The sequence below is a fragment of the Mirounga angustirostris genome, unplaced genomic scaffold (genome assembly GCF_029215605.1).
Source record: "Mirounga angustirostris isolate CCGP_5_RB_7025 unplaced genomic scaffold, mMirAng1.0.hap1 SCAF_4, whole genome shotgun sequence".
Classification (NCBI taxonomy): Eukaryota; Metazoa; Chordata; class Mammalia; order Carnivora; family Phocidae; genus Mirounga; species Mirounga angustirostris.
The window spans coordinates 24070978-24097522 of record NW_026991712.1 but is presented as its reverse complement, the minus strand read 5'-3'; the positions used below and the strand labels follow the sequence as shown (position 1 = coordinate 24097522).

Sequence of the window (26545 nt, the reverse complement as noted above, 5' to 3'; positions counted from 1 at the left end):
CACTTTCTTACTTTCTTTAGCTGAGATGATTTACCTCACTTTTGTTTCACAAAGCCTTCTAAAACAGCATTTCTTAATATTTAGGGTCTGGAAGATGTTGATTTCTTTAACCCAATGAAGCTCAAAATGTCTGTATTTTCTCTCTGTGCCCTTTCACATCTGCTTGTAAACTGGTTAATGATTTCCCAAGCTGAAGATTTGCTTTCATTAACTTACCAAATGTAGCTAGTAATAATCAACATACACTATTCCGTTTCTTTCCTATCTACAGTTAACAGATCAGTATCCCTATAATCTGCCTCCCAAATTACTACAGGCAACCATTTTGCCAATATTGTTTTCTACTATTTCTATTGTTAGATAGTGATTTTTCCAGAATCTGATATCAGTGTTCTTGCTGTTATAGGAACACACTACTTCAAAGTATCAGTTTCTATAATTCTTACCAAAATTAATGCCTACCCAAAATCTCAGTGACTTGTCATAAATAAAAGTGTGTATATATGTGGTATGTATATACATGCACACATATATGTATACACACACACATACACACAGAAGTTTTTCCTAACCAGTACAAAGTCCAATGTGATGTTTCTTATTGGATGATTCTCCTGAACAGCTCCCTTTCAAAAGGTAATTTCAGAGATTGTTGCTTTTTTTTTACCTTTCTTTGCCACCATTCACCAGGTAATCAGACTCCTGAGCTGGATCCCATGCAACTGGCCAGCCTATAGAAAGAGAAAAAGAAGCACAGAGAATCGTGTGGGGATTTTAGAGACAGAAAGGGAAGTAATTACATCACTTAGTAACCACATTGTATTGACCGGAAATATTTACATGATTTACCTGGATAGAAGGAGTCTAGGGAAATATATCTTTATTGGGGCTCTGGAGGAAAACAAAATAATGCATTAAACACAGCATTGTCCCCTGGTACATATATATATGACATATATTTATGTAAATACATTTACAAATCATTTACATATTCCCTAGTCCTTGCCTCAAAATGTCTAGACTAAAATAGACTAAACTATTTCTCACTAATTCTACTCCAAAGTTATTTCTAATCACTACTTTCAATTAGTGTGAATTGCCTTCTGTATAGGAAAATTTAAAAAAAATAATCATGATTTCATTGTTTTATACGATTTTACTATGTAATCTAAAAAGCAATTAAACTGTGAAATAAGCAAAACATAAGATATAATGATAGCTTAAAAAATATAAGTACAGGGGCATCTGGGTGGCTCAGTGGGTTAAGCGTCTGCCTTTGGCTCAGGTCATGTCAGGGTCCTGGGAACAAGCCCACTTAGGGCCTCCCTGCTCAGTGGGGAGTCTGCTTCTCCCTCTCCCTCTGCCTCTTCCTCCCCACCCCCCTTGTACTCTGGCTTGTTCTCTCTGACTCTCTCAAATAAATAATTAAATAAATAAGGAAGTACGTAATTTCAAAGACTGGTCAATTTACTTTTTTCTTTACATTTCGCTGTATCGTGATATTGAATCAACTAATCTGCCCTATCTCCTTTCAGAGTTCAACCCCTACTGTTGATACTGGTCTCATGAAAACTAATTAGTATATCTCCATATCAACAGTAACTAATTTCTGAAACCTTTGATACAAATAGCTTTCCATCTGTCCTGGGAATAACATAATGTTTTTATTCACGTACATGCAAGAGATAAGAAAGAAGCTTCAAGAATCCTGGATTACGTTGTGGTTGTATGGAATGAAGAGGCTGTCTACACTATCTGAATACTTCTGGTTTACGGGAAGTGGGGGCTGGAAGAGGAGCATCCATATGCGTTTCCAAAGGCTTCCTATTGAGCATCTTTGCATGTACTTGCAAATATACTAGATTGTACTGGCAAGCCCCCCAAAGAGTGTAGAATCAACATGAAGTGACTAAAATCAGACCATGTTTAATTATTACAACATTTTGATCTCTTCCATTCTATCACGGAATGATAGAATCTTTCATACTGAGTCTCTTCTTTCAAGAAATATCTGAATCCTCTTTTAACAGACTTGCCTGATTGAGTCAGGCCTACCCAGGATACTCTCCCTTTTGATTAACTCAAAGTCCATCTGCTATGGGACTTCAGCAGCATTTAGACTAGATCGGCAGATCAGAGAATCAAGGCTGGATAGAGAAGGAATGAAAACAGGGGAGAGTGGGTAGATATGGAAAAATGAATATGGCATGGAATTAAAAAGTACAGGCATACCTCGTTTTTTTGCACTGTGCTTTATTACACTTCGTACATATTGTGGTTGTCACAAATTGGAGGTCTGTGGCAATCCTGCATCAAGCAAGTCTATCAGAACTGCTTTTCCAGTAGCATCTGCTCACTTCGTGTTTCTATGTTACATTTTGATAATTCTCATAATATTTCAAACTTTTTCATTATTATTATATTTATTATTATATTTGTTCTGGTGATCTGCAATCAGGGATTATGATGTGTTGAAAGCTCAAATAATAGTTAGCATTTTATTTTTTTTTTTTTTATTATTTTTTTTTTTAAATTTTTTTTTTAAGATTTTAGTATTTATTTGAGAAAGAGAGAGGGATAGAGCACAAGCAGGGGGAGCAGCAGAGAGAGAGGGAGAAGCAGGCTCCCCGCCGAGCAGGGAGCCCGATGCGGGGCTCGATCCCAGGACCCTGGGATCATGACCTGAGCCGAAGGCAGACGCTTAACCGACTGAGCCACCCAGGCGCCCAATAGTTAGCATTTTAAAGCAATATTTATTAAGGCATGCTCATTTTTTGTAGACATAATGCTATTGCACACTTAATAGACTATAGCATAGTATAAACATAACTTCAATATACACTCGGAAACAAAAAAAAATATTTGAATCACTTTATTGCAATATCACCTTATTACAGCGGTCTGGAACTGAACCTGCAATATCTCCAAGGTATGCCTGTGATGAGAGAGGAGAGAGATGGGGAAAGATAGAGGGAAATGCTGAAGTGATGTCTTCAGTAGGCAAGAAAAGCTAGGATTCAGAAGATAAATTAAGGGTCTGGCCTTAGAGAGGAACATAAATAATTCATCATAATAATAGCAGGAACATATGGACATAATAATAATAGCTGAGCATATGGGCATCATTATAGGTAAGTGGGTAAATGTGGTGTGGGGGGCTGAGGAAGTGCTCTTTGGCAAGGTCATTTTTTAGACAAGGTTTTCCGAAGGTGGCAAGTATCTAATTAAGGAAGTGCTCCCAGGAGAAAGCTGCTGGGAGTTGGGAAAGGAGGACAGAGAAGAAGCCGCCAAGCAAATGTGCAATGTTGGCAGTGTTCCCAAGAGTATCTTCGGGATGATCCTACAGGGAAATACCAGAGGGTAAATTTTATTTCAGAATTTCTGATGGTGAAAGCATAATGTGTCTGCTGCTTATGCTATTTCTTTTGTTTCTGTTCTTTCTGTTTCTGTTGGCAGGCAAGGTCGCATGGGCTTTTTATTTTTTTAGCAGAGTTAGCAAAATCCAAGAATCCAGCACTTAGTGGCCCCATGGATGTCCAGACAGAGCACAAGGCATCCACGTGGCCGGGGTGGATTATTACAGGAGCAATGAAGGACTAATCTGACAGAAGTGATGGCAGCTTCCTGGTCACGAAGAAGCAGCTGCTGCCACTGTTCCCTCCTTTAAGCTTTGGAACATGGATTATTGCTCCTGAAATACTCTTCTTCCCCACTTCTCTGGCCCACCCACTGGCTCTACAGGACTTCTAATCACTTGTAACAAATCTTGAACTGTTTGCCTTGGCTAAAATGGATTCAATTCTCTAACAAATACAGATATTTGTATTAGAATCTGCTCCAGTGATATACATAGTATCTTCTTCACTCTTAAAAATACTTTAATTTGGATGGTAAATTAGATCATCAGCAAAACCCATATTCCTCTAGTTCTTCAGTCTATACTTGTTAATTGTCAGACAGTGTATCTTTACTGAACATATTTCAAGGATTGTAACAGGAAGACTGGGCTGTAGAATATACTGGGACCTCAAAATTTACGGATAGAAGGGAAGAGCAACTGGGAGGTAGGCCTTGAGGAACTGCCTGAGAATCAAGACTAAATTTGAAAAATGGCTACACTATTAGAATAAATTGAGAATATCAAAAGCAGAGGTGGAAACCACCTTAACTAAAGGACTGAATCTAACCTCACCAAAAAAGGTATATAATTACAGCAGGGGTCCACTGATGTGCTGAACCAAGATACCATATCCTTTAGGTGGCATTCATACCAAAATGTTTGATTTCAAGCCTGAGAAAACAATCAGAAAAAGGCAAATCAAGGGAAATTAAGCAAAACAAAACAAACATATATTAAAACAAAACTAAAGCTGTCCTGGACTCTCCAAAAATGTCAATTTCATGAAATATTTAGAACAAGAAGAGCCAGGGAAAGTCTATATCAAAGAGACCAATGAAATATGACAACTGAAAGAAGGTATGCTAATTAGATTCTGGATTATTAAAAACATAGTCAAATAATACAGGTTTAAGGATATTATTAAGACAGATGCATTTTTAATGTGGATCTTATTTTTGATAACAGTATTGTATCAACATTAATTTTTTAACATAATAAATATAATGTAGTTATGATCCATTTTTAGGAAATATATGCCAAAACATTTAAGAGTGAAAATCTTGATATATGCAACTCTCAAATACATACACATACACACAGACATGTACAAACACAGACACTAACCCACACACACATACAAAGGCACACACATGTGCACGCACACACACTGAAAGTTCAAATGAGGAAAATTGTTAAAAACTGATGGGTATGGGTGAAGAGTATATGCGTTTCATTGTACCATTTTTTTTTTTAAGATTTTATTTATTTATTTGAGAGAGAGAGAATGAGAGACAGAGAGCACGAGAGGGAAGAGGGCAGAGGGAGAAGCAGACCCCCTGCTGAGCAGGGAGCCCGATGTGGGACTCGATCCCAGGACTCCAGGATCATGACCTGAGCCGAAGGCAGTCGCTTAACCAACTGAGCCACCCAGGCGCCCATCATTGTACCATTTCTTGTAACTTTTCTGAGCTGTTAAAATTTTTCAAAATAAAACACTGGAAGAACAAAGATAATGTCAAAAGGTAGAACTCTATAAAATTAAAGTCACAACCACTAGGAAATACAATTTGTAATCTCATGTTTTACATAAAGTAATACCTAAAGAGCACCGGATCTTTGGTTCTCAAATATCCACCCAACTAATAAAAGTTATTTGAAAGAGTAAAAATTTCAAAATTACTTATTTATATTAATTTGAGCTGGACAATAAAATAAAACAAGGCAAAAAAATTCCCCTGTCATAACTTACCAAGCAGGCACAATTTCTGTTTACTTATGTGAGCAATGAGAGATAATTACCTCCACTTCCAGATTTCATTGTTGAAAAATTATATTTAAAATGTAGCTATGCTTGTTACCTGGGTTTTGAGTGCACAAGCTTTCATGTTACTTTTATTCTTAATATACTATGTATACTGCATGGAGCACTGGGTGTTATACACAAACAATGAATCATGGAACACTACTAATGTATGGTGACTAACATAATAAAATTAAATTAAAAAAAATACTATGTATATTGAAGTAAATATTTTAAATAGTAAAACTATTGATACTGTTATTCACATATTTATATTAATGTATAAATAATTATTTAAACAAATATTGTAAGACCAGTATGTGCATCATCCATCTTAAATTAACATTCTTCCCATTTCTTACATAGACAGAACACAAAGTATTAGAAAATTCTACTTGTCTCATTTTTATTTTCTCTGAAATTATGTCCTATATTTCACCACATTTGAAGTTCTTTGTTTTAAGGAGTTATACGCATTTAAAAATCAATTTAAACTGAATGTTAGACTTTATGAAAAGTCCTATAATGGGAGGTACAGTATGTTTCTGTGATATTTTCATTAATTTCCTTAAAAGCCAAACATGGTACTGGCTCATTTCACTAAAAAGTCACTTGCATTTTTTCTTAAACTAGAAACACAATAGGTCTGAAGTCCTTAAGGGAATCTTAATTCTATGAAGAAACTAAAGATATTTCTATGGAAACAAGCGTTAGCTTCTGGGAAAGTTGTAAATCAGAGTCTTTTGTGTGGAAAGATAGATTTGGATTTTCTAACACACAGCTGTCAGGTTACCAAAGTAGCTGATTTTTTGAAGTTTACAATTTTGACAGGATCAATTATTTTGCACTTTCTACTTTTCTCAAACTTTTTATATTTCTATCCTTTTTTAAATCATTATTTCTTTTAACAGTGAGCAATTCTATAGACTTCCATTAAAAAAATGGCTATTGTGTAAAATTAACAATTTTCTCCCTTCAGTTCTCCTTCAATTTACCACTGTCATTGATTTTGAACTGTTTCAAGAAATAGCAGAACTTTCTCCACATTTGAAATGGGTAAATTTTTGATAAACTTCAGAATATTGGATATTGCAGGTGTTCAAACAGGAGCAGAAAAAAAGTATTCTCAAAGCTACTTTATTAGTTTGCTTTGTGAAAGAAAATAACCAGTATATATCAAGTTCACACATTTATTTTGGATTAAGGTATCTATAGAAATAACTACATTCTGTTTTTTCTTTTTTTTGTGGGGGGGTTCCCTTTTTTTCTATTTCTATAGATTGTTGTTTGAATGATACAGAAAACCTCACATACGCTTTATTGAATTGCATTCTGCTTAAGATAACAGTAAGATTCTTTTGCATTAACCAGTGACTAAAAAGATTAACACAAATCCAAAATCTGTTAAAAAGCTTCCAGGGAGTGTATAACAAAACTATAATAAAACAAATACTAGGATCTATATTTCAGAACAACAAGAACACCACAAGCTAGGATATAAAATCACAGTCACTGGCTAAAACATCTAAAAAACCTCATTATTTTTGTATGCATCTCCACGATGATTTATGCTTCAAACTAACTAAACACTTACTCAACTCAGGGAAATTTATTTTTTCTTATCTCTGAAAACCTTCCCTGCCAGCTGATCATGCAGACTACCAAAACATTCTCATGTTTTTAACTGTGTCCAAAACAATAATGGGGATAAAACAAATTTGAAATATCATTAATGACAAAACTAAGAAATAGAAATAAATTAAAATAATGAAAAGTGTAGGGAAGTAAAAGAATAAGTAGTAAGTAAAAGATGTCAAAATAAATGTTTGATTCAAAAATAAGTATTCAGCAGTCAAAGATACAGAGCAAAAGCTAGGAACAGGAAAAGCCAATTAGTGAAAGTACATTAAAACCAAACAACAATACCAAAACTAAAAGAACAAGGTGGTTAAGGCAGAGGCAGAGCAAATAAAGACAAAAAGTAAAAGAACCAGTTCCCCATTTAGTCCTAAATGTGCTTAGAAGAAAAATATTCCCTGTTATCTCTTTCCAATAATTATTTGCTGTACGAACCAGCTCTTTATATTCTAAAACAAAGAAACAGGGGATTACCTTTCTTAATTTTTCTGTCCCCCATTGCACTTAGAACAATGGCGTGCATTATTAGCAAGACCACCATGGCCCTGCATCAGTGGGATTTTACCTAGCCTCCTCTCTTTGGACATCTTCACCCAGGTCCCCTTGTTTTCTGTACTCTAACAGTGGTTTGAGTTCACATCCTGAATCATGCCATGTTGATGCAGAAGTGAGGCTTTGTACATGTTACCTCTGCCTGGCATGCCCTCTGTTTCTCCCCTCATGTTTTTGAGTTAAATCCAAACCGTGCTAACGTATCAGCTTAATACCCTTCTTCTGAAGGTAATATTCTTTGACCCTGAAGTAGCCAAACCATCTCATTAAACATTCTCATACCAAACTAAATTTCCCTCATAACATTAATTGCAATGTTACACTTAATTGTGTAATTCTCTAAGATCCTAAGAACTGAATATTCTAAGATTAATATATATATTCACACACACACATATATATATATATATATATATATTCCTCTTTAAACAGTATGACAAGAACAAGAACCATTTCTACCTTTGCTTACCATTGTTACCTTTTTTCTTTTTTAAAGTTTATTTATTTATTTATCTTTAGTAATCTCTACACCCAACGTGGGGCTTGAACTCATGACCCTGAGATCACGAGTTGCATACTCTTCCAACTGAGCTGGCCAGTTGTCCCTTACCATTGTTACCTTAATGTCTAGTTCAGTGAGTATCCAGCTCTTGAATCTGTGAAAAATGTCTCCATCACCCTTACCTTTCAGATTTTACCAAAAACAGGCAAAACTTGACCCCTATGTTTAGATTTCCTTCCAAACATGCCTTAATTTTCTATTAAATGTGTACATAAGCTTGAATTTACTTGCATTATGACATAAAGATAATAATGCATTCTGGTCCTGTTTGAACAGGGTTCACAATTCTGGGTAACAGAAAACAGTCTAGCTATTTTAAGTACAAATGGTAATCTGGTGTTTAAACATTGTTGGTAGGACTGAGCAGCTTCCAGGTTCAACTTTCAGATCTTATACCACAAGAGACTCATGTAAGGAATTGGTATCTCTGTTACAGTCAGGAAGTTATGATCCCAGTGCTGATTCCAGGTTACACAAACTTAACCATGGCCTGATGATCAGAAGTCACCCCAGCTACCTTGACTGCCAGTCACTCTGCACCTGCAAGATGTGTTAGATCTGTCACTTCTCTTCCCACTAAAATCAGTTCCTCATTCAAATCTTGCACAAGACATTGACAGCCTATGTCAAGGGTTTCTGGGAAATGCAGATGTAGCTCAACGTTTTCCAGCCTCTATAGTACAGAAAAAAGGCATGAGCGGAGGAGATTTTAGCAGATGCTGAGTGATCTAAAACATGACTTGTTTTGAATTTCCTTGGAAAATTAAAAAAAAAAAAAAAAGAATTGCCCATTATAAAACTTTTAAAATAAAGATAAAATTTTGAAATCTGGCTAATTATTTTTCACATATCCCAAGAAATTTTTTGTTCTGCTTAGTTAACACAGACATTTATATTTTCCACTTTGCCTCTTCAATCACAATTTAGGCTTATCAAACACAGAAAAGATTACTCTTTTCTCTGTTACTTCTATACATTAGCTTCACATCAGTTATGTGATTGTTTAAGGGAAAGGTATTTTGTCCTGATATATATATATTCAAATCCTCTTTTATTACTATGAAATATAAATATGAAAATAGTTAAAATTGCCTTCCTCCTTTCTTTTTTCCTCCCTCCCTTTATTTCTTTATTCCTTCAACAAATACTATCTGACTTCTGTAAGTCAAGATCTAGGCTGAAGACTGGAAATATAAAAAGGAAACCAACACAATTCTTTTTATGCAATTTAGCCTAGCTGGGAAAACAGTTTAAATCACTATGTAAAAGTGTGATCGGAAATATAGATAATGAAAGTATAATATAATTATCAGTGGATTACTGCCAGCAAAACAAGTCCTATGAAAAGCAATTCAAGAGATGGACTTTAATACGGGGAATTGGCCACAAAGGTATCAGAAAAGCTGAGAAGGCAAAATGGGACTGTGTGTCAACCAAAGATGATCCATAGCAGGAAGATGCTATCGCTCTAGAATTGGAGGGACTGATGGAGCAAAGGGAATTATAAGAATCCATGGATGTGTGACCTGGTGAGAACCAACTGTAGTCTTGTAGGAGACATGCTAACTGGCAGAAACATTGCCCAGAGCAAAGAGGAAGAGGAGGAGAAATACCCTGTTTCTTCCTGCAAGCTTCCACTAGAGCTTCTATCAGCCAAACCAACTGGGAGATTTTTTTTTTTTTTGAAAAAGGAATAATGAAAATATGAATTTCAAGAGCTAAGACCTTTGAGATACACACTAGAACAAGGGCAGGACAGAAAGTGGAGCTGAAATGAAAAATGCAACTAACCAACAAAGGGTATTATGAAAGCATAGAACTGGTCTAGGAGTTCAGGGAGTGACCTTTAAATTGAGACCTACAGTTTGAACTTTAAATATATTGAGGAAGACTTGGGGGAAAGAGTGTCTCAGGCAGAGAGAACAGTATATCCAAATGCTTGAGAACAGAGAGTGGGGTAGTATTCTTTCTCTTTCCATTTTTTAAATCACTTTTTAGAGAATCAAAATATACCTTATATTAGAAGGAATAAGGCAAAACTTGTTCTTTTCTTGTCCCATGCATATTTATATCCATTTTATTAGTAATGATAAGTAATACTAAGACTTATTTTCTTAGCTCCTAAACATTAAAGAAGAGAGAGGAAGAAGAGGGAGAGGGAGAAGAAGAAAAGGAAAGTGAGCCTCTTTTCAAATTCCTTAAAAATATGTATTTCGCCTGTATCTGTATGTAGCACATACATATTTCTTTGACCTCTTTTGTGGTTTACTGATGCATGATAATCATTTCCAAGTAGTCTCTGATGTTCTGTTTACAGCATCCAATTACTCTGAATCTTCGCCAATAAATTTTTATCATTTCCCTCAGGAAATAAATAAGGACTAATTAAAATGTGGTAACTTATTCTATTGATTATTTTTACTACATTCCTCCTTTATATGCCATGGCAGAGGCAATGATATATATAGGAAAGTGGCTTCCATAATAAATAGTAAATTTCATCAGAGTAGATAATTTAGAACAGCAATTGTGTTCTACTGAAGAACCATAAATCCTTGCCTATAGTTCCCAGTAGAGTGATATTTTAAATACATGGTTTTATCATCATCCCCAAAGTTTTTCCAACTATCACTCATAAATTTTAGGTTTTGAAGTCCACAGCATGGAACTAGGAGTAATAAATATGCATTCATACCTGGTTAGAGAATGAGGATGCTTGCTTTATTTCAATGTGGGCTTTTATTACATATGATCAGCACAAAATTATTTCTAAATTCCTTTCCCTTTTACTAGCCTTAATGTCAATGTTTGAGTGAGTTACTCAAAACTTGAACAGAGGATTCAGTAGAGTTCCAAAGCAGTGAGCTGTGTTGGCAAAAACCATTCTTTTCATGAACAATATTCTTGCTTGATGCTCAAAGCACAAGGCAATCAGCACATCTCCTGAGAACTCCACCAAAGTCAATCACCCTTTCTCCTCAAAAAGAGAAAGCTACCTTTTAAAAGGCACTTTTAGTTATAAAAACTCCCACTAGTAAAATGGAGCATTTCTCTAGATGTCACTTTTACTAGATTAAAAAAAATCAGAACATGGCTGAAATGAATGCTAATGAGGAAGTATTTTTTGTTAGAAACTTCCTCATGACTGGAAAAATTGATATGACAATAAACATAATCCTGTGCCCCAACTGAGAGCACTTACTAGAAGAAAAAATATATAACCCTTAGATTAGGGGAAAACAATTTAATATTTGTTGGCAAGAGTATATAAAAACTGATATTTAAGAATTACTGATGGCAATTTAAACTAGGAAAAAAAAACATATTTTCCTCTAGTTAAAAAGAAACACAAGCAAACAAAACAAAACAAAATGTGTAGAGAACTAAAAAAATTGTAGCACTTATCTTGGTGACTAGTCCAAAGGAAATTATAAAGATTCAAAACAAAATTCACTAAAAGTAACTGTGGTAAGGAGAGCTAGTTGTATGGTGCTTTTAGTTATGTTATGCTTTTATTATTTATATTTCTAAACTGAAGTAAAACAGGCATTCATAAAAATGCACAAATCTTAAGTGTACAGCATTATGACCTTTTGCATATATGTACAATCATGTAACAACCACCCAGATTAAGAAAAAGAATATTTCCAAAACAGCAGCTCTCCCTTTACCAAAGAGTAACATGTCCTCAGAGTTAACCATTTTTCTGATTTTCACCATCAAAGATTAGTTCTTGAACTTCATATAAGTGGACTTTTTTCTGTATTAATTCTTCCACTGAATGTTGTCTATATGTTTCATTCCTGTTTTGTTTGAATGGATAAGGTTTGTTCTTTTTAATTGTACTGAGTATTCCATTTGCTGAGTAGACTGCAATTTATTTACAAATTCTACACTTTATGGAAATTCAGGTTGCATCTAGTTGGGGCAGGTAGTGACTTTTAACAGATTACAAAATTTATAAAACCTAAGTGTTCAAAAATAGGCCAATTTTAAGATACAATATAATGGATTCTTATAAAATCAGAAAAATAGATAAATATAAAAACTTTGTAGGAACATGGAAAATGTTAAGATAAGCCAAATACTAAATTGAATCTAACTTATGAATATAACTATATAAAAATTATGTGCTCAAATGAAAATAAATTGGAAGATTACATATATACATATATATATATGAAATCAATTTTTTAGCATGGTTGGGTTATATGTTATATAATAAAAGTAATTCTAATAGTTTTCTTGCAATAAGTGCATTTTAAGATTTAACAACTTTGTTGACATAACATTTATATATACTTAAATTCATCCATTTAAAATATGTAGTTCAAGGGGATTAAAGAGTACATTTAAAAAAAAAAATGAAGTCCTGCTAAGTTTGAAGGTAAGTAAATGTTTAACTTTACAAGTAACTTCCAAAATCTTTTCCAAAACGGCTACACCATTTTACAATCCTAACAATATATGAGTTCTAGTTGCTTTACATCGCTGCAAACACTTATTATTAATCTTTAATGTTAGCCATTCTCAGGAGTTCATGTTGGGGTTAATATAGAGTATGAAATCAGCCATAGTACCTGGCTTGCCAAAATGTAACATGGAGGCCGCTGAGGGCAGGGAAGTTTTCGGAGAAGGGCGTGGGCCTTTGGAATGTCGAGGCCCAAGTGACCACTCTGACGGGGGAATGCCGCAGGGAGTTGCCTTCCCTGAAGCTTTCTTAGCCCAAACGGCCGCCCTGTGATCCAAGATGTGTGCATTGTCCTAGGCTATGTTTAGCAGAACTCACAGAACACGCAGATTAGCATATTGTATCTTTCCGGAAAACAGATCCTCCTGGTACCAGTAAGACCCCTTGTTACACATCACGTGCTTGAGAACCAGTGATAAGGATTTGTGATTATCCTGAAGGACCACTAAAAGCAGGAGCAAAGAAGAGCAAAGGGTCTTTGTCTCTGAGCATTGACCCCCCTTGCCTTCTCCTCTCTTTCATAGCAAAGTTTGGAGTCATCTTTCATCCATCAGTACAGGGATTGCTGGCCATTCCTGGCAGGTTCACACCATAAGAGACATCTCATCTGGGTTTTAATTTTTACTTCTCATAGTAACTAATGGCTTTGAACATCTTTTCATGGCCTTTTTATTTTTTATTTAAATTCAATTAAAAAAAAAAGATTTATTTTAGAGAGAGAGAGTGAGCAGGGGGAGGGGCAGAGAGGGAGAGAAGCAGACTCCTTGCTGAGTGTGGAGTCTGATGGGGGGCTCAATCTCACAACCCATGAGATCATGACCTGAGCTGAAATCAAGAGTTGGATGCTTAACTGACCGAGCCACCCAGGTGCCCCTTTCATGGTCCATTTTTAAAATGCATTATTTTTCTTATTATTGAGTTGTAAAATTCTGAATAATTTTTTTGTTATATATATGAAATATTTTCTCCCTCTCTGTAGCTTGTCTGTTTTATTTCCCTAATGGTAGTTTTTGAAGTGCAGAAAATTTAAATTTTTATAAAATGCAGTTCATCATTACTTTTCTTTTTCTGTTTTTCCTTTTGGTCCTAATTAGGAAAACTTTGCCTACTCTAAATTTGTAAAGGTTTTCTTCTATGTGGTCTTCTTACTTTTAGGTTTATAATCCATTTAAAATTCTATTTTGAGGGTTCTTGGGTGGCTCAGTTTGCTAAGTGACCGACTCTTGGTTTTGGCTCAAGTCATGATCTCAGGGTTGTGAAATGAGTAGCATGTTGGGCTCTGCACTCAGCAGGGAGTCGGCTTGAGATTCTCTCTCTCCCTCTGTCCCTACCCCTGCTCTCTGTCTCTCTCTCTCAAAATGAATAAATAAATAAATCTTTTAAAAAATGTCTATTTTGTGAATTAGGCAATGTGAGAGAAAGTGTTTTTAAAAATCAGTATGAAGTTATTCAACCACATTTCTTGAAAAAAAATCTAAATTTAATCATAACACTTTTGCTGAAAACCTATTAGAAATGTACATATACAGTCTATGCTTGAACTCTGTATTCTGCTATGCTGCTATATATGTCTATATAAATGATTCTTAAAACTGCAAAAGTGATTCTAGAAATATGGAAGCCTTTAGTGATCCCTCAGAAACTTCAAGAAGTCCATAAAGTCTTCCTAATAAAATTAAGAAATTATTTGCCCTTCTTACTGTTAGTTACACTAGTAATGCAAAAAAAGAAAAAAATGCTGGGTAAAATTGATCATGTCTTAGTTCAAATTGAGAAAGTAGCATGAAACTGTATCAATATTCTTTGCATCTTCACAACCACACATTCCCAAAGGGGAAAAAATGCTCAACCCTATACTAAACTTTTTTTTTTTTTTTTTAATTCTATGGGAGAAATGGGAAGTACTCACAAAACAGTTCTGCTGCATACAAAGAGATGCTGTTTGTCTCAAGGAAAAGTACTGGTGTAATGGTTAAAGTTCACAGCTAAACTAATTGTTTCTTCATGGAACATTGTTTTTACTTGAAAAGATAATTGGCAGAGAAACCAGGATTATTTAAACTTAGGTATTTGGCAACATTTCCCTCTGGATGCAAAAATTTTTTGTTTGCTTAGTATTCAGGAATTTAATTATAATGTGCATTGGCATGGCTTTCTTTGGTTTTATCTGTTTGTGGTTTGCTCGACTTATTGTATCTGTAGATTTGTATCTTTCATCAAATTCAGAAAGGTTTTAGTCATTATTTCCTTTTAAAAAAATATTTACTTATTTATTTTAGAGCAGGGTAGGGGCAGAGGGAGAGGGGAGGGGAGAGAATCCCAAGCAGACTGAGCACAAAGCCTGATGTGGAGCTCAATCTCACGACCCTGAGATGATGACCTGAGCCAAAATCAAGAGTTGGTTGCTTAACTAACTGAGCCACCCAAGCATCCCTTAGCCATTACTTCTTTGAATAATCTTGTAGCTCCACTCCTTCTCTTTCCCTTGTAATACTTCTATGATATGACCATTGGATCTTTTGGGTTTTCTTCTGGGACTCTATACATTTTCAATCTGCGTACTCTCTCTTGTTCAGATTAAGTGAATTCCACTGACCTGTTCTCAAGGTCATCTAATCTATACTTTGTCATCCCTGTTCTAATATTGAGACCAACCAGGAGGATTTTTCTAGTTTCTATTATGTGTTTCAGTGTTATACTTTTTTTTTTTTTTTGTAAATTCTCTTTCTTTTTTTTCAGAGAACTTGTCATTCATTACTGAAGTATTATGTATAATAGCTGCTTTGAAATTCTTGACAGATAATTCCAACATTTGATTCATTTGGTTTTGGTGTCAATAGATTGTCTTCTCTTATTTAGTTGTAATGTTCCTGGATCTTATTATGATGGGTGATTTTTAAAAATTTTATCTTCTGCCTTATGTGAAGAGACTTTGGGTCCTATTTAAATCTTTTATTTTAGCAGGCTCTTATTGGTTTGGATTTAGCACACATGTCCTAGCCTACTTTTGTGGGCTGTGGTTCCAATGACTATTTCATTTTCAGAACTTTTGTTTTTGATCTGTTTGGTTTATCTAGTGCAATTGGGGTTTCTACTTATCCTTGCTGGTGCTGCTGGTCAATCAATAAATAATAATCGAGCAATTATCTAGGAATATGTCCTAGGCAATGGACACCCAGTAGTAAATAAGGCAGCAAGATGCCCCCCCTTTGGGGTCTAATGTTGAAGTGGAAGAAACAAAATACATATGTAAATAAACAAATAATTGAGGGAATAGCTGAGGGAGAAAGAACCTACTTTAGAGGATTTGGTATGAAATGGACTCTCTGAGGAAAGCAAATTGGAACTGAAACCTGAATAAGAAGAGCCCAAATATGCGACAAATTTGGGAAAGATCATTCTAGGCAGAGGCAATGATATGCAAATGTCTGAAAGTAGACAGAATTTGGCATGATTCTTATCAGGTAATGACTATGAACAGTTGGGTCTCAATCCTACTGAAAAGCCTCTGAAACTCAGAATTGTCCTTTCAGAGAATAAAAGAGAAGGAACATATGTTGACAAATCACAAATCCCATCTCCTGAGGGCAAGCTCCATTTCATGAATTGCCTGCAGATCTATATATAACTATGCACAGCCAAGCAAGATCCTATGTTGCATAATCATAAAAACAAAAAGAAGGGAGAAGGATCACAACTGAATTATGGGATAATTTTCCTAGCTTCAAACATCCTTTGACATTAAAAAGTGGTAACATATCATACAAGAATATTCAGGGACACTTAGAGAAAATCTATTTAGAATTGTTCTACTGGTTAAAATATTAAAGTTTCCTACTTTATTGCAAAAATTCCCCAAGTCAGACAAGTCACATACATTTTATTTCCTATTTATCAGCTAAGTATGCTAACTCACAGTAGAAATGGTCTTTATTAAATTGCATTAGTTATCTTTGCATCAAACACTTGTAAGTTTTATGCAGTATAATCCCCAAACCATCTTAATTACTATGTAATCATACAAATTCAATAGGTATACATTGCATGATAAATCCTCATGACTGCCTGTGATTCACTTTTTGCAACATTCTTGCCTTTTTGCAGTAGAATTTGTGAAGACACAAACATTTTATTGTATATTTTTCTATTTTCAAAGAAAATGAAAGGCACATGAAGTACTAATACCATGGACAAAAAAGTGCATTTCATAGGGGCGCCTGGGTGGTTCAGTCAGCTAAGCATCAAACTCTTGAATTCTGCTCCGTTCATGATCTCAGAGTCATGAGACTGAGCCCCAATGTCAGGCTTGAGAGCCTCTCCCTCTACCCCTCCCCCCACTCACACACTCTCTCAAATAAATAAATAAATAAATCTTTAAAAAAAAATACATTTCATAAAGTTAATGTAACACTGGCCTATTATGCCCAAAGTAAGCATTCTTTTCAAACTATATACTTGAATTTTTAAAAATGTAAGTACATAAAAGAAATGGTACAGAATAGTGTTATGGGACATCTCTGGAAGTAGAATTTAGAAATTTGTCTTCTGAATGACTCACTAGCTGAGTAAACCTGAGCAAGGCATTTATTTTTTTTTAAATCTAAGTTACTACCTCTGTAATAAAGGGAAAATAATTATATCTAATCTTCAGGGTTACTTTTAGGATTAAAATAACATAATCCAACTTAAAGCACAATGGCTGGCACAATGTAAGTATTAAATGAATGTTAGCTGACTATTATTATTATCATTATTCATTTAGACATATTATACTCCCTTAAGTTTCCTGAGTATGACGATATGCACAGTGTTTAAAACATTCTGAATACTCCAAAAGGTATGTAGTAATAATGGTCTCACCATTTCTAAAGGTTGCTGCAACTGGGGAAGGAAGCAGATACTGCTGTTGGTGTTTTTATGCCAACTAATAAACTTCATTCCTCAGAGGCTGACGGAGACATATAATCTGGTGTCTCAGTTGGTGAAGGTTTTCAGTGACTTTTCAGGAATTGTACAAAGGTCTACCTTTTATTAGGAAAATTGATCTTGCATCTTAAAGGTCAACAAAGTAAAGACTTGATTTTGGTTCCTAGGAATCCCACAAAATAAGTTGCATGTAAGATAGTTTATCTACTTTATGAGTTAACTCCATCTGTATTTGTACCTGTGATTTCTGGGAGCTTGTACATTTAGAACATGCACTTAAAATGCTAAGAACTTCAGCTGTAAGGAACAGAGTTTTAAAATTACAAAAGGTACTTTAAGAAAAGGCTTGTTTTAAGTCAACTGCACTCAGCAATAGAGGGTAAAAATGGTTCTGCTACAGAGCAGGTGGCAGAGTGGAATTTACTGGTATAGATGCATAGTGCCATTCCCTTTAGCTAGAGAAGACATGAATGGCCTCACATTCTGGCATCTAGCCAAGATCAAGAGCACTCTGCTGTCATATTCAACTTACCCATTCAGTTCAAGCACATTTCTCCAATGCTATAAAAATAAAAATTTAATGCACAAAGTTCCATGAAAGATGGCAGAGTGAATTCATGCTTTCATAGCCTCCCTGCCTGAAACCTAATGAAATGAATAAAAAATAATTAGAGATAAAAACTGCCTGTATGCTTGGGAATTATCATAACCCCATACAATAAACCAAAGAATATCAGTCTGTTAAAAAAAAAACAAAAACAAAAACAAAAAAAAACCCTAAGTGGATCAAGCTGAGAGACTGATTATCATAGACATATCTTCAATTAAGAAGACTGTGTGGTATAAGAAATAAGAAAAGAAGTCCTGAATGGGGTCTACTAGGAATTATAGTTGAGGAGATGAGTTTGGAGAGTAAACACTTTATGGGAGAAATGAGAAAAGCAACCTGTGGAACTAATTCTACCACAGTGAAAGGGCAGGTGGATGGTAGAGATTGTTAATATATAGACATCCCAGGCAAGTCACATTATTTTGTTTGAGCTGATTTTCTTCCAAAAAGAAAAACCCATGGTAGATGGGAAACTCTACACTGTAGTTTCTGACACAAATAACATAAGCAAAGAGAAATATTTGCATGTCTACACAGATCTGAACTTTCACCTGAGTGTTCAACTCCCTATCAATCAAAAAAGTGTAAAAATAAGAGAAGCCTCCAGATCAGAGTAGTCAATAAACATAAAGAGAAATTGCTTGATAATAACATCTAACGGTATCCTCAGCTCCTTCTCTATATTACTCAATCAAATAAATGATTAAGAAGGTATACAAACCAGCAATTCGTATACCTAAAAGTTAATTCCTAAAGGACCAAGTGATACCTCTGAGAGAGGGAGCCAAGGGAGAAGGGACATGGTAAAATATCAAAAGCAATATTTTAAAAGACCACTCACAGCACTAACATTATTCTTGAGCAAAGAATGAGTTCTGATGGGTTTCTTCACTTAAAACGAATAAAGAGGATAAAGCAGGATGACACCAATGCCAACATTAAAAAAACTCAGCAGAAAAAAAAATGGGGAGGAAGAAAAGGAGAAGCATGTAAATGACAAGCTAATTACAGAGTAATTTCAGAACAAGTTATATAATAGTTGACACAACACATTTCACTATGCATTCAGGTATTGAATACTACCTGATCAGGGAAATACAAATCAAACTACAATGAGATATCACCTCACACCTATCAGAATGGCTAAAATCAACAAGACAAGAAACAACAGGTGTTGGTGAGGATGTGGAGAAAGGGGAACCCTCTTGCACTGTTGGTGGGAAGGCAAACTGGTGCAGCCACTCTGGAAAACAGTATGGAGGTTCCTCAAAAAGTTAAAAATAGAGCTACCCTATGTCCCAGCAATCACAATACTAGGTATTTACCCAAAGGATACAAAAATATTAATTCAAAGGGATACATGCACCCTGATGTTTAGAGCAGCATTATCTACCTCAGTAGCCAAATAATGGGGATAGCTCAAGTGTCCATCCTCTGATGAATGGATAAGGAAGATGTGGAATTATATGTATATACATTATATAATATATATAGAGAGAGAGTATATGTATATATTTATACTAAATATACATATTCCATGAGCACTCATATACACACTCTCTCTAAAGAAAAAGAGGAAAACAGAGAAAAAACCCTACTGAATCCCAAAAATGAAGACATATGCAAAATATACTTCCTGACTGTGTTATAAAATACTAAATATAAATAACAAAAATCGACAGAGAAATCAATTCCTCATAAGTTATAATTATAATAAATGCATTACAAACATATTTGAGAGATAAAAATGGCAAAAAAATCCTATAGACTAAATCAGACTAAATTATTTAATATATTTTTTGAAGTTGTTATAATCAGGGACACTTGGGTGTCTCAGTTGGTTAAGTGTCTGCCTTCAGCTCTGGTCATGATCCCAGGGTCCTGGGATCAAGCCCCATATTGGGCTCCTTGCTCAGCAGGGAGCCTGCTTCTCCGTCTGCCTGCCACTCCCTCTGCTTGTGTGCTCTCTCTGAGAAATGAATGAATAAAATCTTTAAAAATTAATAATAACAAAATTGCTACAATTAATAAAATGATATACTAATGTAAACATTTAGCAAAAAGCATATACTAGAAATTCATGATTGCATGCAGGTAGCAAAACTTAGGGAAAAAACTATTAAATATCCATTAATAGGGGGAACTAGTGATAGATCTCACAGATTCAATAAAGGATATGGTATGTAACATTTTAACACTCATGCAGCACATTCATATTTATTGGCCAGATAAAAGAACATAAAGGGAAAAGGCCCTTGTTAGGCACAGAAGAGCTTGGCTACTTATTCTGGATAAGAAGCCAGAAGAACTGGAAAATCACTATGTCATACACCTGAAACTAATTTAATGTTACATTTCAACTACATTTCAATTAAAAAAAAAAAAAAACCCACAGGAGAATTGGAATTACTCCCATCTATCCTAATCAGCAACGAATCCCTAGCCCCCAGCACAACAATGGAACCCAGATCTTCTTTAGTTTTCACATTTCTTTTGAGAAATTGATATAAACTACAGACCCTTTCTCTCCTGGAAATTTGAAACTCAACTATAGTGTTCTATGAACCCCTAATTAAGAACCCTTGATGTTGGCACATGACTGCATGAGTTCTTAAGTCAGTATTTATGGGCTTGAATCCCATCACTCTGTATAATGTTGTTCTGTTGTTCTAGTTTCCTCATCTGTGACATGGGGAGAGTTCACCTCATTGGTGATTATAAGTATTGTGTGAGTTAATGCACACAAAATGATGAGTAGCAAGAATATAATAAATGTTCAATGCATGTATGGAAATTTTAAGTAGCACAGTACCTGGTGCGTAGGACAAGGTAACAATAAGTATTTCTTAAAGAAACAAATAACTGTTTTTATCTATTTCTCAGGATTGTGAATATCAAATTGTTAGCATATCTTTGGAAACAATAATTTGAGTCAATGTAAGCATCAAAAAGGAAAATTAAAGAATTGATTATAACACATCAAAATGTAAATAATCTTTGAATCCATAGAGGAGGGGACTATATTTCCTTACATAAGAATGCCAGGTACCCTAAGTAGAAGTAATGACAGAATTTTTTTTTTAATCAACCTTTTATAATCCCCCTGGAGGCAAAAATAGGGCCTCCCAAATATGTCTAGATCCTAATCCGTGGAGTCCTTGAACATGTTACCTTACATGGCAAAAGAGACTTTACAGATGTAATTAAATTAAGAACCCACAGATAGTGAGATTTTCTGGTATTATCTGGATGAACACAGTCTGATCACATGAAAAAGCAGAGAACCTTTACTACCTGTGGTCACTGAGAGATGTGACTATGGGAAGAGGGTCAGAGAGACATAATGTAAAAAGGACTTAACCTGTTGTCACTAATTTTGCAGATGGAGCAAGAGGCTGATGAGCCAAGGAATGAGGGTAGCCCTTAGAAGGTGGAAAAAGTTGAGAAAACAGATTCTCCCCTAGAGCATCCAAAAAGTAATTCAGCCCTGCTAAGGAATACATGTTATTCCAGTGAGATCTGTGCTGACTTCTGACTTTCAGAACAGTAAGATAACAAATTTATGTTGTCTTAAGTCACTAAATTTGTGGTACTTTGTTATGGCAGAAACAAAAACTAATTCAACCTCTATATAATAATCTATTCAGCAAGGCTCACCTATGGATGCTAAAAGTTTTGGGCAAAATGTTGTTGAGTAATAGGATAGTTACATGTCACCCCCCCCCCCCATAATACTCACTAATACAAACAAAAGAATGCACCTTTACATGGGAAGAGAATGACATTTACTATCTTAATCAAGAGTTCAAACTTAGCATCTTTAATAAGGGGATATTCTTATAGCATGTGTCTCCTGATGAGATGCTCTATGGAGTTCACAACAGCCACATAAAGTATTCTTGCCAAATGTTTTACTGGATCTAATAACACCTATAGACCTAACTTCCTTATATTTATAAGACATGCAGAAAATATTTAAAAGGAATACAAATAAACAGTTACATCTAGAATGTGAGATATACTATGAAACAACTGGCCTTGAGTCTTCAAAAAGTCAATGTAATAGTAAAAAAAAAAAAAAAAAAAAAGGAGCCTGTTCTGAATTAAAAGGTAATACAGAGCTATGACAACCAAATGAAATGGGTGAACTCTGATTGGATGGGAGGGAGGAAGAAGAAAGGAAGGGAAGAAGAAAGAAGAGAAAGAAAGAAGGAAGGAAGGAAGAATAGCTACAGGATATTTTAGAGATACATCACCTATTAAAAATAAAATAATATACCCATGATTCCCATTAGCACCCCTTTTCCAATCATGAATAAATGCATTAGCTGAGGACTGTGGAAAGAGCATTGCTTTTGGAGTCGTGGAATGTTGTTTCCAGTCTTGATTATGTTTATGGATGATTTAAGGAAAGGCATTTACTCTATCTGACTGTCAGTTACCTTAACGGATTAGATTAGATGATGTCTATTGAAACTGAAACTTGTACATTCCTTGATGTTTCCTTCAGGAGAAACTTTGGGAAGCTTTTCTCTGATGCTCAGTTCTGGTGAATTTCAAAGGACAAATTTCCTGAGTTTTTTTTTTTTTTTTTAAACATTTTATTTATTTATTTGACAGAGAGAGAGAAGAGCAGGGGGAGCAGCAGAGGGAGAGGGAGAAACAGGCTCTCCGCAGAGCAGAGAGCCCGACATGGGACTCGATCCCAGGACCCTGAGATCATGACCTGAGCCGAAGGCAGACGCTTAACCGACTGAGCCACCCAAGCGCCCCCAAATTTCCTGAGTTTTATAAGGTTACTATTTCTGTGTAACAAAATAGCACAAATGGAACTGCTTCAGTCAACACAAATTTATTACCTCAGAGGTTCTGTAGGTCCTAAGTCTGGACATGCTGTGGCTCAGTTCTCTGCTCTGGGTCTCAGGAGCTAAAATCAAAATGTTGACTTGAGTTACAGTTCTCATCTCAGCTCAGGATTGTCTTGCAAGTTCACTGGTTGTTGGCAGACTTCATTTCCTCGCCAGTTTAGGAGTGAGGCCCTGTTATCCTTCTAGCAGTTGGCTAAGGTTAGCTTTCAGCTCCTCCACGCTGCCTGCAGTGCTTTACCGTGTGGCCACCAGAAGCAATTCACAACATGAATGTTTGCTTTCTTTCAGGACTCCTACAGCCCATCACTTCTACATCTTCTACCACCTGCCTGGAAGACGCTCTGCTTTGAAAGGAATTCTGTAGGCTCAGGCCTACTGAATTAACCTCTCTCCCATAAGGTCAACTGATAGGGAACTTAATTATATCTGCAAAATCCCTTCTAACCTATAACATATCCTAATTATGGGAGTAAAATTCATCATATTCAAAAAACGTGGGGATTATTCAGGGCATGTTCACCAGGAAACAGTGAATCCTGAGGTCCGTCTTAGAATTCTGCTAACTATATGGCTATCTCAAATCCATTACATAAGAAAATATAATGCATTCAGTTGTTGTAAGTATGTAGAAAGCATTTTGAAATAGACATAATTTTCTGTGGAAATCATTAAAATATTGAGTCAAACGTATTTCTTATTTTGAAGTAGTAAAAACTCAGCTTCTATAAAGACTTAAAACATAGGAATATCATAAGAGGAAATAAATTTAAAATTATGACAAATATGGATTAACACATCAGATCAATAAAGTAATTTATTTGGAGACCTTGCAAAAGTGTATTTTATCATATGTTATGAGCAATCGCAATGTTCTACCGGTGCAAAATGTTCAGATCAAAGAAAAAATAAACACATTTTTAAAGATTTTAGAAATTGTTAAGAACTCATGAATGTGAAAGATCAATAGAGGTGAACACATTCCATATGATTAAAAAACAATTTAAGCGATTACAGGGACTCTTATGATTTAAAGACATATCCTTAAAGTGTTTGGCGAGTATTTGAAATACTATAAGCAAATATAGCATTTGCTCAATTTAATATTAAGGAGGGGGTTCTATTTACAAATGCTAAGAGATGGGGGACAAACAAAATTAGATGCAAAAGGGCATGTGAAATTTATCCATTTAACCAAAAAATTGGAAAGCTACTGTGCCAAGTGCTAGGGATACTTAAAAAAAAAAAAAAAAAAAGGTTTTAGGAGGAAAGACAGACATTGGTCAAAAATTTTAATACTGAGTATTATTAATGATAAAGTTTGGTATGCTATCATAGCATATAACACTGGAACTTACTTGAATAAATGATCACTGCAATTGGAACCAGGAAAATTATATTTAAAAATAACTTTGTGTCCTCCTTTTGTAATTGTTTTTTACTCTACATTAGGTTCAATGGTGATAGTGAGGGGATAGAATCGTATGGAAACAAGCACTGTTCTTGATTTTAAAAATAGTGAAATGTTAAATGAGATGTGTCTGGGTCTCATTTTCAATGCTAGGTGAGAAGGATTGATAACACCTTCAAACACAGTGATCCCCTATTTAAAATTAAACACATTTTGGGGCACCTGGGTGGCTCAGTTGGTTGAGCATCTGCCTTTGCTCAGGCATGATCTCAGGGTCTTGGGGACGGAGCCCTACATCGGGATCTCTGCTCAGTGAGGAGCCTGCTTCTCCCTCTCCCTCTGCTGCTCCCCCCACTTGTGCTTTCTCTCGCCCTCTCCCCTGCTCTCTGTCAAATAAATAAATGATTTTTTTAATAAAATTAAATTAAACACATTTTTGAAATTTTCGTATTGGACTTTAAAAGGAAAAGACAGGGATTAAAGCAACTTTTAAACTAGCTTAAAACAACTGAGTTCAACAGTTATATAAAGCATAGATGCTCAGAGTTAAGGCACAGTTTAAAGGCTCTCCATTTTCTCAGAGAATCCCAAGTATCCTCCACCATGTGCTGGGATATCACCAATCAAGGCATACTCTGCATACGCTGAAGCAACCTCCTCTTTCTTTGGAAAACTCTTTTCTTTTCTTTTTAAGATTTATTTATTTATTTTGAGAGAGAGCGTGCACACACACACACACACACACGAATACGTGTGTGTGAGTGACTAGGGGGAAAGGCAGAGGGAGAGAGAGAGAATCTTGAGCAGGCTCCATGCTCAGGCCAGAGCCCAATGCAGGGCTCAATCCTAAGACCCTGAGATCAGGACCTGGGCTGAAATCAAGAGTTGGACACTTAATCAACTAAGCCACCCAGGCATCCTGAATATTTTTTAATTAGCCTTCCTCTACTTCAAATTCTTCTTCTTCCCTAAACTAAGTATCCTAATTGCTCTAACAGACATAATTGTTTTTGCTGTTAAATATTACCATGTTAGCTTTAGATCACTGTTTCAGCATACAGAAATCTTTTGAAACACAATTATAATTGAACATTTTCCCATTCTGTAAATTTGCTAAGAATATTTTTATAATATCATCCAATAAATCAATAGGAGTAAGACAAGAACAGGGTAGAGTCTGGGAGCACATCTTAGGCTACCTGCTTCGCAACTGAGATCAATTCAACTATTAGCTTGCTTCTAGGACACTGGAATTATTCCAACTTTTCCAAAAACGGAACTAATATTCAGCTTAATAAATATCTTATTGAAGTCTAGATGCAATATGCCTATTGAACTTCACTAATCTACTTGGATGGTAACACTTTCCATGAGCAAAATGAAGCTATTTGGATATGCTTTGTCGTTATTGTAGCACCTCAGTGCCCTTTGATTCTGAGATCAAATGTTGTTCTAAACCCCCCTACCAACAGCTATCACAGATCCTATCCCCTTTGAGCCTAACATCGATTTAATCACTTTTATCACAGGTTTGGATGTGCATCATGGCAGTGAAGTAGCAAAATACTGAAGAAAAAAAACAAAACAAAACTTGAGGTTATGGTTAGCTAATTGACAAGAAAGCAGATGAACTGTGTCCTTTGCAAAATTCATCCAGTAGCGTGTCTCTTTAGAAAGCAGCCCTGTGCAAGGCTGGGGTTTTCTGATGCATAAAGATGTGCTCTAAAAATGCCAGGGAGGTAGAACACTCATTGTGGTTGTCAATGGAATGTCCCGTTAGTAACCCCTGTGGAAAACACAAAGCTCCCAAGCACATTGAGTCATGAAGGTCACCCTGCATAAATCTGTCTACCTTCATGATCTGCTACTGCTAACTGCCACCAAATCAAGTTCAGTGTACACCCTATGCTGCTGAAATGGCAGACCGCATTGGATGAAATCCCAGCGATCACATTCTCATTTCTTGCTATTTATCTTTAAGGCAGTACAGTATCTATTCAGAAACATGCCCTTGAGCATTTGCATATCTGAAATGGCATTTGTTAATGTGCCTACAATTTGAGAGAAGCATTTATTATTGGGGCGTACAC

General features: G+C 35.4%; 1 long non-coding RNA gene across 1 annotated transcript; it reads right to left on the bottom strand.

Moving 5' to 3' along the window:
• Nucleotides 1-239: 239 nt before the first annotated feature.
• On the bottom strand, nucleotides 240-23108 carry LOC129046490 (uncharacterized). Its single transcript, XR_008507931.2, has 3 exons — nucleotides 23039-23108; nucleotides 850-891; nucleotides 240-731 (listed from the first exon to the last, which is right to left on the bottom strand). It is a non-coding gene; the product is annotated as an uncharacterized LOC129046490 (long non-coding RNA).
• Between the last annotated feature and the right edge of the window lie 3437 nt (nucleotides 23109-26545).